This window comes from Manduca sexta, chromosome 27 (genome assembly GCF_014839805.1).
Source record: "Manduca sexta isolate Smith_Timp_Sample1 chromosome 27, JHU_Msex_v1.0, whole genome shotgun sequence".
In the NCBI taxonomy this organism is placed as follows: Eukaryota; Metazoa; Arthropoda; class Insecta; order Lepidoptera; family Sphingidae; genus Manduca; species Manduca sexta.
Window position 1 is genome coordinate 6,441,541 of NC_051141.1, and position 14,736 is coordinate 6,456,276.

Sequence of the window (14,736 nt, forward strand, 5' to 3'; positions counted from 1 at the left end):
TATTTATCAATTTCTCTATATATTTAATGGATATCGCAGCGGAAGGCCCAAACCAAGGACCGTAGTGATGAAAATACTTCCTTAGAGTTTTGAGCCTACACAGAGCGGACATTTGCTAAATTGTCATATAAAAATTTTGCGCTCATGCGATGCTTACTCAACCTACCGTGAAATAGCAGAATACCAATGTAAAATACTATAATTTTTTTTTCTGTTACCTGATTTGCACATTTAGTATGCAAATTAGCATATTTTCTGTAAATAGTTCCTAGCTTTCTCCCTCCTCCCATCCTAAGAGTTTTCTTATCCTTACCCCACACTTCCTTCCCAACTATCCCAGACTTATAACTTTTGTCCAGAACCCTGCAGTCGCTGATCCGGGGGATTCTAGTATCCCATTCGCGGGTTTCCCCCGGCGGTGACGGCAGGGTTCGATATCCAAAAAAAAACACGCTGAATATGCTGTGTTGTTGACGAGTTGTTTCCCGCAGACTATTTAATACCATAGCGTCAGTTTCTCAGTAATAACCTATATAACCTAGTATAGGTTATTTTTATTACTGACGAAGAGGCATATAATATGACTATATAACTTTAAGGTTATCATGTCTTGGAAATAGCACCAAAGCAACAGTACCCATAGTTATTTCAAAGCAATCGAGCCTGTGATAGTAGAAAATAAGCTGTTGTTCAAACGCCTGAATAGATTTTTCACAGCTATAACTAAAGCCATCTCGATCAAATCAACTTAAAAATCGCATCAAAATCGGTGTATTCGTTTGGTACCTACGATGCCACAGACGGATAGATACATTGTGATATCCATAGGTGATAACGGGAGTAGCTTTATTTTTAATTACATATGTCTATTTTCATAGGATAGAACTGGATTGAACTGAGGGATTGAAGCAGTGAACTAAACTTCCATGAATTTCAAATTTTTTGAATTCACAAAAGCTAACTATTGTCGTGTCATTTGCTAGAGGTTTTGTTTTCAGTACAATTTTTGATTCAATTCAATGCAATTTTTAAATTGTGGCTCCATATTTGACAGACGATGATTTTGCCATTGTCGAAGTAGGAAAATGTTCTGAGAGGAAAAGTTACGGCCAACTTCACGGTAGTAGAATAATATTGGGCATTCTAGACCACCTGTCGCTCGGCGAAGCAAGTTCGCCGTCGCTCCGAACTGTGGTCTAGAATGCCCAATATTCAGTAATTGATAGATCGTACCGCTCTGCCGTTACATTGCGTTCAAGCCGGATATTATTATTAGGGAAACATATACATACAAATTATTATTGTTGCTTTGAACGTATACATAATGAATATTGGGCATTCTAGAACACCGTTCGGAGCGATGGCGTACTTGCTTCGCCGAGCGACAGGTGGTCTAGAATGCCCAATATTATCCTACTCACGGTAATATTTTGATAAGGCTAATATTGTCTAACGCCCGAAATTAATAATGTATCTGCTATCCAAGACTGAAACCTATCTTAGATTGCCGACTATCGTTTGATTGGTCTCCTACCGTCATGCCAATATCTTAACTCGCCTATCCTTGCTTACCTTCAACGATAGAGATAGCTTACTCAATCTATGGATTGGTTATTGGCATGCTTTATCCATAGAAACGAATGAATTATCAGTCTTAGATAGCATACATTGGATTAGGATTGGTTATTAATTTCGGGCGTAAGACCGTTTGGTGCTCAGGTTTAGTGTTGAATAAATGACATTTTAAATAGCCTAAAACCTCTACACATTAATTCAAAATAAAAATATTACGAATGTGTATGCAAAGATATTAAAAGCTATAATATAAAAAAAACAAATACGGAACAAATCAGAGACAAAGAAATAAACTAAAGAGAATATACAGAGGTGTTGTTTTTAACAACTTTTTGAGTGCGACATCCACAGAGAAACGATAGATTTCCTGAGGAGATTTCTGACGTTTAAAAAGTTATAATTTTTGGCATCTTTGATTGAGATGACATTATGAAAGTAACAAGTCAACAGTTTTTTAGGAGCCACAATTTAAAAATTGAATTGAATTGATCAGTTTTTTTTAGTTTTTACAGAATATCCTATTGTAGAGTATTTCAATATTTAGTTTTGTTTTATTTTTGAATTATTTACAAACGAAGATCAAAAGATACTGTGTTTTATGAATTATGATTTTGGCACCCTTTTGAACATTATTCAAGGTCCTTTTAAGTGATATGAAGTAACTTAGGATTTTATTGGCTACGTAAGTATACGGTATGATCATATTTCCTTGACTATAGTAGATTGATAGAATAAATATACAAAATCATGTGATAGGTACGATTATCAGTTTTGTCATAACTTTATTAATAATTTTTAAGTAAACCGCTAGTATGTGGTAAAATTGTTATCAATTCTTGCATTCTAATGCAAACCTTTTGTAAGAAATGTAATGCATGGACAGTATTAAAAAATGTGGCGGCGGCTGGACAAATGTCTTCTTCATTTTTCGCTTTCACCTAACCTCGATTTCAAACGTTCATTGTGGTTCGCTTGTGAAAGGTTTTAGTTTTTCCAGCACTAATATTTCCAAAGTCAACATACTTTTCATATAAAAAAGGTTTTTATGCTCGTAAATCCTTACTTAGATATGAGACCAAATACTTAATATTACATTTAAGATTATGAAGTTGACCTGTTTCTTCATATTTCACACAATATTCATGACAGCATGACGTCTACCAGAAACGTCTATTTCCATAACCAGGCAGCAGTGTGCTTGGTCTATTATGTTCCGGAGGAATAAAGTAGCCAACGTAATTACTGGGCATTATGAGACTAAACAACTCACAAAACAAGCGCAGTGGAACAGAGCCACGCAGTTATTTGTATTTCAAAGTTCTGTGTGGCGTTGTTACTGTTTAAGGGCGGTTGTATCGCTTACCATCAGGCGAGCGGCATGCTCGTCTCGTCATTCAACTGCAATAAAAACTCTATTTGGCATTTTTATGAGTATCCGTTGATACATAACGCAAATAACAGTGAAGTGCGGACTATATTAATCAGCGTTACAAGGCTAATATTAGTTTTCAGATCAAATCAAAATTTCAGATTAAAAGCTAATAATCTATACTATTATATAAAGCTGAAGAGTTTGTTTGTTTGTTTGTTTGTTTGAACGCGCTAATCTCAGGAACTACCAGTCCAAATCGAAAAATTATTTTTGCGTTGGATAGCCCTTTGTTCGTGGAGTGCTATAGGCTATATATCATCACGCTATACCCAATAGGAGCGGAGCAGTAATGGCTCATCTCAGGAAATATCGGTCCAAACTGAAAAATTCTTTTTGTGTTGGATAGCCCTTTGTTCGTGGAGTGCTATAGGCTATATATCATCACGCTATACCCAATAGGAGCGGAGCAGTAATGGCTCATCTCAGGAACTACCGGTCCAAACTGAAAAATTCTTTTTGTGTTGGATAGCCCTTTATTCCTGGAGTACTATAGGCTATATATCATCACGCTATACCCAATAGGAGCGGAGCAGTAATGACTAATCTCAGGAACTACCGGTCCAAACTGAAAAAATCTTTTTGCGTTGGATAGCCCTTTGTTCCTGGAGTGCTATAGGCTATATATCATCACGCTATGACTAATAGGAGCGGAGCAGTAATGAAACATGTTGCAAAAACAGAGAAAATTATTAGTTTTGAGAGCTTCCGTTGCCTGCGCTGCGTAAACGGTTAAAGTTATGCAACAATGATGTATGACGGGATTGTTCCTCTTAAAAAGTTCTAAAAAATATATTATAAAACAAAGTCCCCCGCTGCATCTGTCTGGCTGAACGTGTTAAACTCAAAAACTACCCAACGTATTAAGATGAAATTTGATATGGAGATAGTTTGAGACCCTGGGAAGAACATAGGCTCCCGGGAAACTACTACTTTTATAACGGAAAACTTTAGCCTGAAAAACTTTATAACGCGGGCGGAGCCGCGGGCAAAAGCTAGTACTATTATATAAAGCTGAAGAGTTTGTTTGTTTGTTTGTTTGAACGCGCTAATCTCAGGAACTACCGGTCCAAACTGAAAAATTCTTTTTGCGTTGGATAGCCCTATGTTCGTAGAGTACTATAGGCTATATATCATCACGCTATATCCAATAGGAGCGGAGCAGTAACGGCTAATCTCAGGAACTACCGGTCCAAACTGAAAAAATCTTTTTGCGTTGGATAGCCCTTTATTTGTGGACCGCTATAGGCTATGTTTCGCATTTATCATCACGCTATGACCAATAGGAGCGGAGCAGTAATGGCTAATCTCAGAAACTACCGGTTTGAACTGAAAAAATATTTTTGTGTTGGATAGCCCTTTGTTCCTGGAGTGCTATAGGCTATATATTATCACGTTATGACCAATAGGAGCGGAGCAGTAATGAAACATGTTGCAAAAACGGGGAAAATTATTAGTTTTGAGAGCTTCCGTTGCCTGCGCTGCGTAAACGTTTAAAGTTATGTAACAATGATGTATGATGGGATTGTTCCACTTAAAAAGTTCTAAAAAATATATTATAAAACAAAAGTTCCCCGCTGCATCTGTCTGCCTGAACGTGTTAATCTCAAAAACTACCCAACGTATTAAGATGAAATTTGGTATGGAGACAGTTTGAGACCCTGGGAAGAACATAGGCTCCCGGGAAACTACTACTTTTATAACGAAAAACTTTAGCCTGAAAAACTTTATAACGCGGGCGGAGCCGCGGGCAAAAGCTAGTTTATAAATATAAGGTGTTTGAAACGTTTAAGGGTAAACTAATTCATATTATAGTCTTGTCATCCTTATTAAAATTATGAATGTAATAGCGTGTTTCTTGATCGGTTCTTGGTTGGTGGTTGTATTTATTTTGGATAAAGCCATAAGTACTTATCGCAGGCTGTAATTTCAGGAATAAAACGTTAGTTTTACATGTTTATTTATGACAAACATACACACATACACACACACGCACACGCGCACAGGCACACGCGCACACGCACACGCATCCATTACGCATTTATCCCAATTTTTTTATGGACAGGCCCCAATTTTAGTCAAGTGTGTGTCCTATGATGTGATAGGCGAACCTATCGCTATATCGGGCACAAATTCAGACTCCAAGCTGATACTGAGCAAATACACTTAAATATCACTGCCCATCTCGGGATTCGAACCCAGGACCTTAGAGCGCTGCCTTACCGCGCATGCAGTACAACTGCGCCACCGAGGCAGTCAATGACAAACATACGGCAGCGGATAATGCGTAGTGAACATTTCCCGATAGTCATAAAGTTAAAACTATCTCAATTTCACGAATGTTTATTACTAATTCATTACGTGGTCGCATGTTGAGAACAATCCCTATGTCAGGACCGGTTATATTTCCAATTGTCACTTGAAAGCTAACGGAAAGCTAACATAGTGACTATCTTAACAGTTAATTAAACTAGCATAGCGAGACGCTTTGATTATAACTAGTTGAACACTACTACTACTGAGTTGAGACTCGATTATTTAAACTTGCAACTGTTGCTACCGCTAATAATTTGACATATCGATTGGATATTACCTGATTATTATTTCAAATTAACAGACACTCGGTTGATGCATTAGTGGCTATAGCCTAATTGGGTGTGGAGAGGACTGCCGAGACGAATGTCTCCAGGTTCAAATTCTAAAGGCACCTCTGTATTTTCTAAAATGATGTGTATTTTTTGTGAATTATAATTCTTGTTTGCTTTAATGGTGAAGGAAAAATCGTGAGGAAGCCATATTTGAGAAGTTCTCTGTAGCAATTTTGGGGTTGGGTCTACCAATCCGCATCGGGCCAACGTGGTGACTAAGATCTAATCCTTCTCAGAAGTAAAGAAGGTCTGTGCCCAGCAGTGCGACAGTATACCTATAAATACAGGACTGATATTATTATGATTTATTTTCTACGCTCGGACATATTTAATGGACAATGATCTTAGGTTATCATCATTTTCTATAAAGTAAAAGGTGTAACATATGCCTGAGTTAATGATTTCTTCATCCATAAATTGAACTATAATCGGCTGTTTAGAGCGGTTAATTAGCATGGTGTGATGCGTATCTACTTTGCGCAGTTTTCTCGTGGTTCTTGAAATAATCAATCGTGAACTAAAATTTAAGTACTTAGTGGATAATGGAATTGGTTATGTAAGTAATGATTACATTACTTATACTATTTTTAAGAAAGTGGATACACAATTGTCTGTAAAACAATATAGAATAAAAATGAATTCGATTATAAAGAGCAGTATGCAGTGGTATAGGCGATTCAGTACTACATTACTAGCTTGCCGGAGGGTACACAGTGAACTTCAATCTCGTGAAATCCACATACCGAGTTGGAATTGGCATTCTAGAAATATTTTTGCTCACTTCAGTGCGAGATCGCGCAATCGTTTCTTATATAATATTTTCAACACTATTAAAACTGCATAAAGTCCAAATTTTATTACCCGTCATCATAGGTGGACATTTTTTTGCCAGATCTGACGCAAGAGACGACTTTTGCGGGAGCGGCAATGTGATGCAAATTACATATTATATACTTAGATTACGCAATCTGTAGTTGGATGTATAATGAATAAGCTTACTTTGCACCTTTTACTAGTGATGGCAATCAACGCTATTTCGAATTAAATTCATTAGCATGATAATTGTCATGTCTTAGCATGCTAAATAACCATGGTAATGCTAATTGCTAATATGACGTATGAATTAAATAATATGAATTTTAATTTACGAATTATATTTCGCAAATTAAAATGCACAGTGAAGAAATAGCAATTTGCACGCAATCAACGGACTAAGTTTATGGCTAAATTTTCTTACTAAACACCAAATTACCGTCTATACATTTTATTAAAATTATATGATATTAATTTGTATATTATAGAATGTAGTATAAGTACCTAGTCACCTAGCAGCATATTATTAGCCTAATATTCGGTATTTTTTCAAAAATATAAACAATTCAATGAGTCACTTCGCGCGACGCATCTCTTACGCCTTTTTATCGCTCACTCCACAACACAAAACAGGCTGCATTAGCATTGGCATTAGTATTTAGCACAGAATTTATCATTATTCCTGCGGGCGCTAAGGAGAGCGCGCATACTTGCTTTGCTATTGCGAAGCACGCTAACGCACGAATTAATTAGCATTTCACGAAAATTATCAACAGTAAGTTTGTGAAATGCTAAATGTGATTTAGCATGCTAACAATATATGCTAATGCTAATTAATCCAACACTCCCTTTTACCAAAGGGATTCGGTAGCATGTTTTTGGCCAAGTATTTCCGATACACGTCGATGGCGTTATATAGCCGTGTAATGTGATAGAGTTGGTTTGCTGACATGAAGCGCCGCGGCGTGGCGCGTACAGAGATCGGACCTGAAGTCTCGGCTATCCTAATTTCTTCAGTTAGCGTTTGTTAGAATGCAATCAATAAGTACAATAATGGTTTGAAAGGATACTTGTCGCATTGTTGGTGTCTGTGAGCGATGAATATCACTCACCGTAAGAAGATAATGAGCTGTTAACTTCTCTATCATCATCAGCCACATGAACATAGGTTTCCAATCTCCATTCAAGGTTTTAAAAGGAACTGGTCAAAAGCCTGCACCCAGCGTGTTTTATGACTTTTATCATTTCGTCCGTCACTTTGCAGTTGGATATCCAACGCTGCGCTTTCTTTATATTTAATAATTATTTATTGAGGTAGAATAAGTAGTGATAGATTATTAGTAGTCTAATGGATTATCTAGAGAAAGCATCAGTTTGTTCTTCAAGAAACAAATTAACTCGAAGTAAATAAAAATATTTTACTTAAACTCCCGAAGGCATTATAAAAATACATCTTAATTTATTTTAAGTACTCTAATATTGCCTAATTATACGTTAATTAATTCATATGCCATTATAATATTGCCAGATACATAATTAAACTCATATGTTTAATGCATAGATTATTATTGTATGCCACACAGGTTTATTATAATAATAATAATTTGCATTTCATATTACATTGCTTCCGTCCACAGGGTAATAAGTTATTATAACAAAAATATAAGTGTAATAAAGAAAACACTATGCCGATAACTGCAACAATGGAATTGACATCAAGCATGTCTTTATTTATGGATAGAAAGGTGAGTAAAGACTTTGTTATATAGCTATATCTACAAACAACAAATCTGTTTATTTTGAGTTTGAGAATGTGAAAGTAACGACAAATGGTAAAATTGTTAAGCGACAAAAATATCTTATTCACGTTGGAAATATCTTATTGCAATAAACTGTTTTTGCAATAAACAAAACACCGTACATATTTGTTATTAGATTTAGATAGATAGGTATAATTGAAAAAACTGAAGCGCAACGTGGAATATAACCAGACCAAATTTCTTTACAAAGTTATTTATTGTTTACATTTTACTTGAACTATCAAATTTAAACTTCCGTAATAGATTAAGGTAAATGTTATAAGTAACAAATCGAATTTTCATTTTAAGAAAAACAAAATCTATGGTATCATGAATTATCCCTCGGTGGCGTAGTTGTATTGCACGTCCGGTACAATAGCGCTCTGAGGTCCTGGGTTCGAATCCCGGGTCGGGCAAAGTTATATTTGGGTTTTTCTGCTCAGTATCAGCCCGGAGTCTGGAATTTGTGCCCGATATGGCGATAGGCTCGCCCCCTATCACATCATGGGACGGAACATACTTGGCGAAAAGTGGGTGCCCTAGTTGCGCCTCTGCATACCCCTTCGGGGATAAAATGCGTGATGTTATGTATGTATGTATGTATGAATTATCCCACAGCATGTGTATAGTCTACTAAATTGCGCTCGGCCAGCGCGGTGGCCTAAGGCCTAATCCCTCTCAGTAGTAGAGGAGGCCCGTGCCCAGCAGAGCGACAGTATATAATACAGGGCTGATATTATTATTATATATTATATGTGGAGTAATTACGGTTGTTAAGTGAGGTATCACGGGCTTTAAAAGGCGCAAAAATTACATAAAGAGCTCTTCGAAGTGCTTTCCACTTATGCACTTCTCATAGGACGATAATTTAGAAAAACTTTCAGTGCAGTACAGGGTATTTGTTAAATTATTTACCAATTGCCCTCATCTATTGCAATGATGATGATCCATACGACTGTAATGATGAACAAATTATCAAATACAAACCCAATAGGTACCTTATAAATTCATTGTTTAGAGACAAATACGGCTATTTGAATTAACACCACTCAAATTATCCGCCATGGCCACTCACAAAACCAAAAAGCAAACCTAATGAATTATTAAAACCTTGCCATAGTGGGCCACGTAAGTGTGTTGCGTTCCGGGGTCGGTAAACAGGCCGGGATAATTATGTCCAATGTCGAGAAATAATCACCAATCGTTAATGGAAACCATAGATCGACACATAATATGGTCCTCACTCCATATCGGTTTATTTTCCGTGCCTAGAAAAAATATAAATATTAGAGATTATGAAATCGCGCGACATCTATTACGAGTGCTTGACTAGGTTGTTCAATTAGCAAATATTTCACAAAAAATCAAACAGTGTTTTCCTAGTTTATTATCACCATTTAATTCATAAAAATGTTGAAGTTGTTCAAAATCTTCAAGTACAGCGAGCGCATTACTACTTCAACTTTCAATGTTTGGCATAACTTTGGAGGTCTACTCACCTTTGGATTATTTAACACATCTTCTATGCTTTTCTGATATAACTTAACTTAAATATCCGCCATTACTCTTTGTCCGTAATTACGCAACAATGCTATAGAAACACTAAAAGCCATTCTGAAATCATATAAACATTATAAAATACGAAATAATTGTAGAGGTAAACACAATAAACGATGCCTTTGCATTTCATAATCCTTTAAACAGGAAAACATTTCTGTCTGATATAAAAGATGACAAAGCTTAATTTCCCAATATAGTTAGCATGCGCGCCGATCATTGTAATTTTATAAATCAAGTTATTAATCATACGCATCCACTGTGTCAATAAAAGGCTGAATCCCTCTTGATATTTGCACGTAATTCAATTATCGTATAATGACAGTACTTGGTAATTGTTTATTCAATAATAAAAGCTCATTAACATGTCCGGTGATGTTCGCGGAATCGGTCGCGTGAAATGTTGTATGATGGGAAGTGTAACGCCCCGGGATGCATACGTTTCAATGGATCGCTAATCACGTCGAAGTTATACGTTCGATGTGCGTATGTATTCGTTTTTTATCTTTGTTTGTTATGAAAGAACAATTATTTCTAAAAGCGAAAGAGAAACAGATCTTAGTGTAATAGGTACGGTTGATTTAATTAGTCCAATCGATTGTATGGAATTTTTTAATATTCTAACTGCCTATAATCTATCTTCTTCTTCTTCTTCTATCTTCTATCTATCTATACTTATAATAAATCTGTAGAGAGGTCAATTCTGTACATGAAATATATTTCCAAAATAACTATCAGGGGGTGATTAGGGATCGATACTGATGCCAAAAATGCAATTAGTAAAATTTTTGTCTGTCTGTCTGTCTTTCTGTCTGTCCGTCTGTCTGTCTGTCTGTATAACCGTTATAGAAACAAAAACTACTCGACGGATTTTAACGAAACTTGGTACAATTATTTGTCATACTCCTGTGCTGGTTATAGTATACTTTTCATCACGCTACAATTAATAGGAGCAGAGCAGTGAAGGGAAATGTTGGGAAAACGGGAGAAGTTACACCATTTTTTAAGCTTCCGTCGCGTGTGCAACCTTAATGGTTAAAGCTACGCAGAAATCATGTATGACGGAAATGTTCTCCTTAAAATTATGTAAAAATATCCCACGACAGCATATTATGTCTATCTTTTATGGTTGACTCACAATAACACGTGTAACTCCCGATAGCTTAGCAGTTCGAAGCTTTCTCATTATATTTGACTACTCTTACGTTTATAATACTCTCAGTCATCCCTAATTAAAAAAGTTAACATTATTAAATATTCCATAAAAAAGAATCATAGAAATCGGTATAGAAACACCAAAGTTATACATGAAACACGCTAATAATAAGCCATCACGCGTGAATACTGAATCATGCTATAAGCTTCCTTCGATTTCACCAGGATCCCATCATCAGACCCTGATAGGACAATCGGACCACCTGCATACCACCATACTTAAAAAAACATCCCGACAAATTGAGCACCTCCTCCATTTTTGAAGTCCGAAATCCACGCGGGCGAAGCTGCGAGCGGAAGCTAGTGCATCATAAGATTCTGTCTGCACTCTATGTCACGAAATTATAAGAATCATTGTAAGATGTAATCATTTAACGTATTATAGTTAGAATATAGTAAGTACCTTAATAAAAAAATATTTAGTTTTAAATCGATTTGTATTTAATGTCATTATATCCTGACTCCTTTAGAAAACTTCATATAATGCCAACAAATTTTTAATAACATTTTTATTAAATATTTCCTTCTTCATGTGCAGTGAGAGCTGGAATGTTTCTTGAAGAGCTCTAATGTATGTGAGGAAGTTCGCTCAATTACTTATGAGATACTCGTCGTCGATCGTCGTACTCACTTCAAACACTCAAATGTTAAGATTTGCAGTACATTTATGAGTAGTACATTTTCTTGAAGTACATATATCACTTGTATAATATTTGATTGGTGTTGAAATAAAAGTTCTTGGTGCACTGGCATCGTTCTTAGGCTGTCATGCGCGTATTTGTGGATTCTACGAAAAAATATAAAAACACTTAACTTTAGTACCCACTCTTAAGTATTATGCAGCGTCATCTCTCAATGAATAAGTCGCATTCGAAGGATAAAGATTAAATAATTATTTATTTGAAGGACCTCGTTGATTTGACTGACGTTTTCATAAAATAAATGTTGTAACGCGTCATTATTTATTTTATCTTTACTTGGAATACATTAAGTTTATTGACCAGATATAGTCATAAAAATGTTGACAAATTACCCACATAAAAATAAAAATAATACACACATTAAAGTCATGTTTGGAGGAACAAATTACAAAAAAGCTAAACTTAAAAGGACTAAGACGCAGCACGAGCTCATAACATCATGTAAGTGGTAAAAGGCATTCTGTAGCCTAATCTGGTTGTTTCGAGAAGTAACCCTCTCTTTCTCTTTTTTTTTNCTTATATCCATCCTATGGTTATTATATTGCCTAGAATGATAAGCCATTTATCGATTATCAGCCTTACTCATAAAAAATCGCAAAACTATGTTTAGTTAAAACCCAAATTTAACCGTTCAACTGTAATTCATAACCTCTCATCTTGCCTCTTAATAAGGTTTAAACTAGGAAACCGGTGATGTTTTTAGCAATGCTTAATCACCTCTTAACGCTAAAATAAATTTATTAGTGCATTTTTTTAGAAATTTCTTCACATATTGTAACTAATTAATTAGCGAGATAGTTTTACAATTCGCTGTTTACCGAAATCATAAAATAACATGACTGTATTCATGATAATAGTATCTTTTTTCGAATCAGAATATCTTTCGATACCACTGATAAATGGTTCCAATTATTCTTAACCAGAAATATTCCAAACACTTGTCTCGTTCGAAAAAAATATGCAACACCAATAATACTAGTTAATGCTTATTCACGTTATGTAACGCAGCATCCACCACGCCAATTAGTTCTGGTTACTGATATAAGTATTTTATAAGTTTCTTCAAGTCAGGCTTACATTACGCGTCACTCGCCAACTAGTTTAAAGTTCTTTTCATCATAACCTCGCAAATTGACCTTATTCTCCCCGATCAAAACTTTTGCACACATAAAACCATCACAAGTAATTACACTCATCTTTTTTGTATTTAAATGTTTAAAATAACTCAAAATATCAGTTAATAAACACAAATACTTAAAATGTATCACCGGCCCAATCAAAACAAATAACTGGTGCTGCCAGTTCCATTGAGAGAAAATGTGGCAAAAACTTATTAATAAATACAATTATAGTGCAATACATTAAAATAATTATAATTATAGTAGTAGTAGAAGTATGGTGGTGTATTTGTAGGTGCTCGAGGTAAACCATTGCAATGACCCATGGCGCAGGAAGTACTTAGCTTCCAAGTAGAAGCCAGGCTTTTGGGCTTCAATGAAAAAACCGCCACTGGTATAACCAATAGGATTGATTGGCATCATAATTCGCGTAAATTAACTCTTTTCTTGCTGATTGTAATTTTTTCCAAATTGATGGACGTAGATCTTAATATCTATAAAAGTAAGGTCAATTTCCTAACAATGTTTTTTTGTAGCTGCAATGGTTAACTTAGCTGGCCTTCCTGCTCTACCTCTAAACTCCACCCATGACTTTAATTTACCTTCTTTTATATTATAAAATACACAAGTTACGCCGAAGGGGCTTTATATAATTACGATCATTGTTAATTAATTGGTGAACGTGTTAAAATTTAATAATATTGGCTGCTATTTACACGGTTGCGGCGAAGCAGAACTTAAACATGGCTATTCATATTTCATGAAACAGTTTCACGTGCATTTCAAAGCTGGTTCCGTTTAAAATATATTTTGAAGTTAAATTATTTCTGCATAACTATTTTTTGAAAAATAACGACACAGAGAAGTGAAAAGTAGAAAAATCCAATACCACTGTCCGACTCGGAACTCCAGAGCAGTGCGTATCTCATACGCAAAACAGCCATGCCATGGAGTGTGCCATGTTCAGAATAAACATCTTATAAATCCGCAGTTAATTTTCTAAATTTAATTGGCCAGTCTAGAGTTGCGAATTGGTGTATCGTTAGCATGTTAAAACAAACAAATCCCCGCTATAAATGTAGATCCGACTACGCCAGCACTTTAGAAGGATGTGTGGTAAATCATTTATATCGAGACCCTAATATTTTTATTTTTTACACTTCGAATGAGCCTATGTAAATTATACGCATATTTTTAGTTAATTACGTACAAATTACAAATAACATAAATGAAGCACCGAACTCATACGCGACCCGATTAAAAGACCAACGCATTCCAAACCTTGTTGAAATTTAACTATTATTGGTTTCTAACAGTGTCGCCTTTTCAGGATCACAGCATCGACAGCCATTTCCGATGGAATAGCATAAAGAAATTTATTTACTTGGCGTGCACTTATTCCACGTGCCTGTATAATTTCGACATATTTTCAAAGGTGTGCGAGACAGGTATTGCGCTGTACTTTTTAGCGTTTAATATTTATTTGCATCCAGAATTCATAGCGGCATTGCAATTTCGATATTCGTGCTACTTAATAATTCATTGTCATACTTGGAATCTTTTTGTTTTTTTATGATTTAACAGTGACCTTTTTAGAATGTAGATTTCATAGAGTAATAACTAACATTATTTTAGAGGTTGTAATATTTTGAGCGTATCTATTGGAACACCATTCAGTAAGCATGAATTGGGGCATCACAAATGTTTGAATAGCTGTACAAGTACTACGGCACTATAGCCACACGTCTGAGCCACTGGTTTGATTACCTATATGCGATTTGTAGTAAGACAAAGGCTGATCTAATATACCTGAGTGTTTGCACTCCAATACATTGTTTGTACTTCACATAGTATTGTGTACATTTCTCCATCTACACTGGT

General features: G+C 35.5%; 1 long non-coding RNA gene across 1 annotated transcript; it reads left to right on the forward strand.

The window, feature by feature from the left end:
- The first annotated feature begins 2,163 nt into the window (after positions 1-2,163).
- Positions 2,164-14,297, forward strand: LOC119190887. The gene is made up of 3 exons (XR_005113262.1): positions 2,164-2,257; positions 8,103-8,210; positions 14,186-14,297. It is a non-coding gene; the product is annotated as an uncharacterized LOC119190887 (long non-coding RNA).
- The last annotated feature ends 439 nt before the right edge of the window (positions 14,298-14,736 follow it).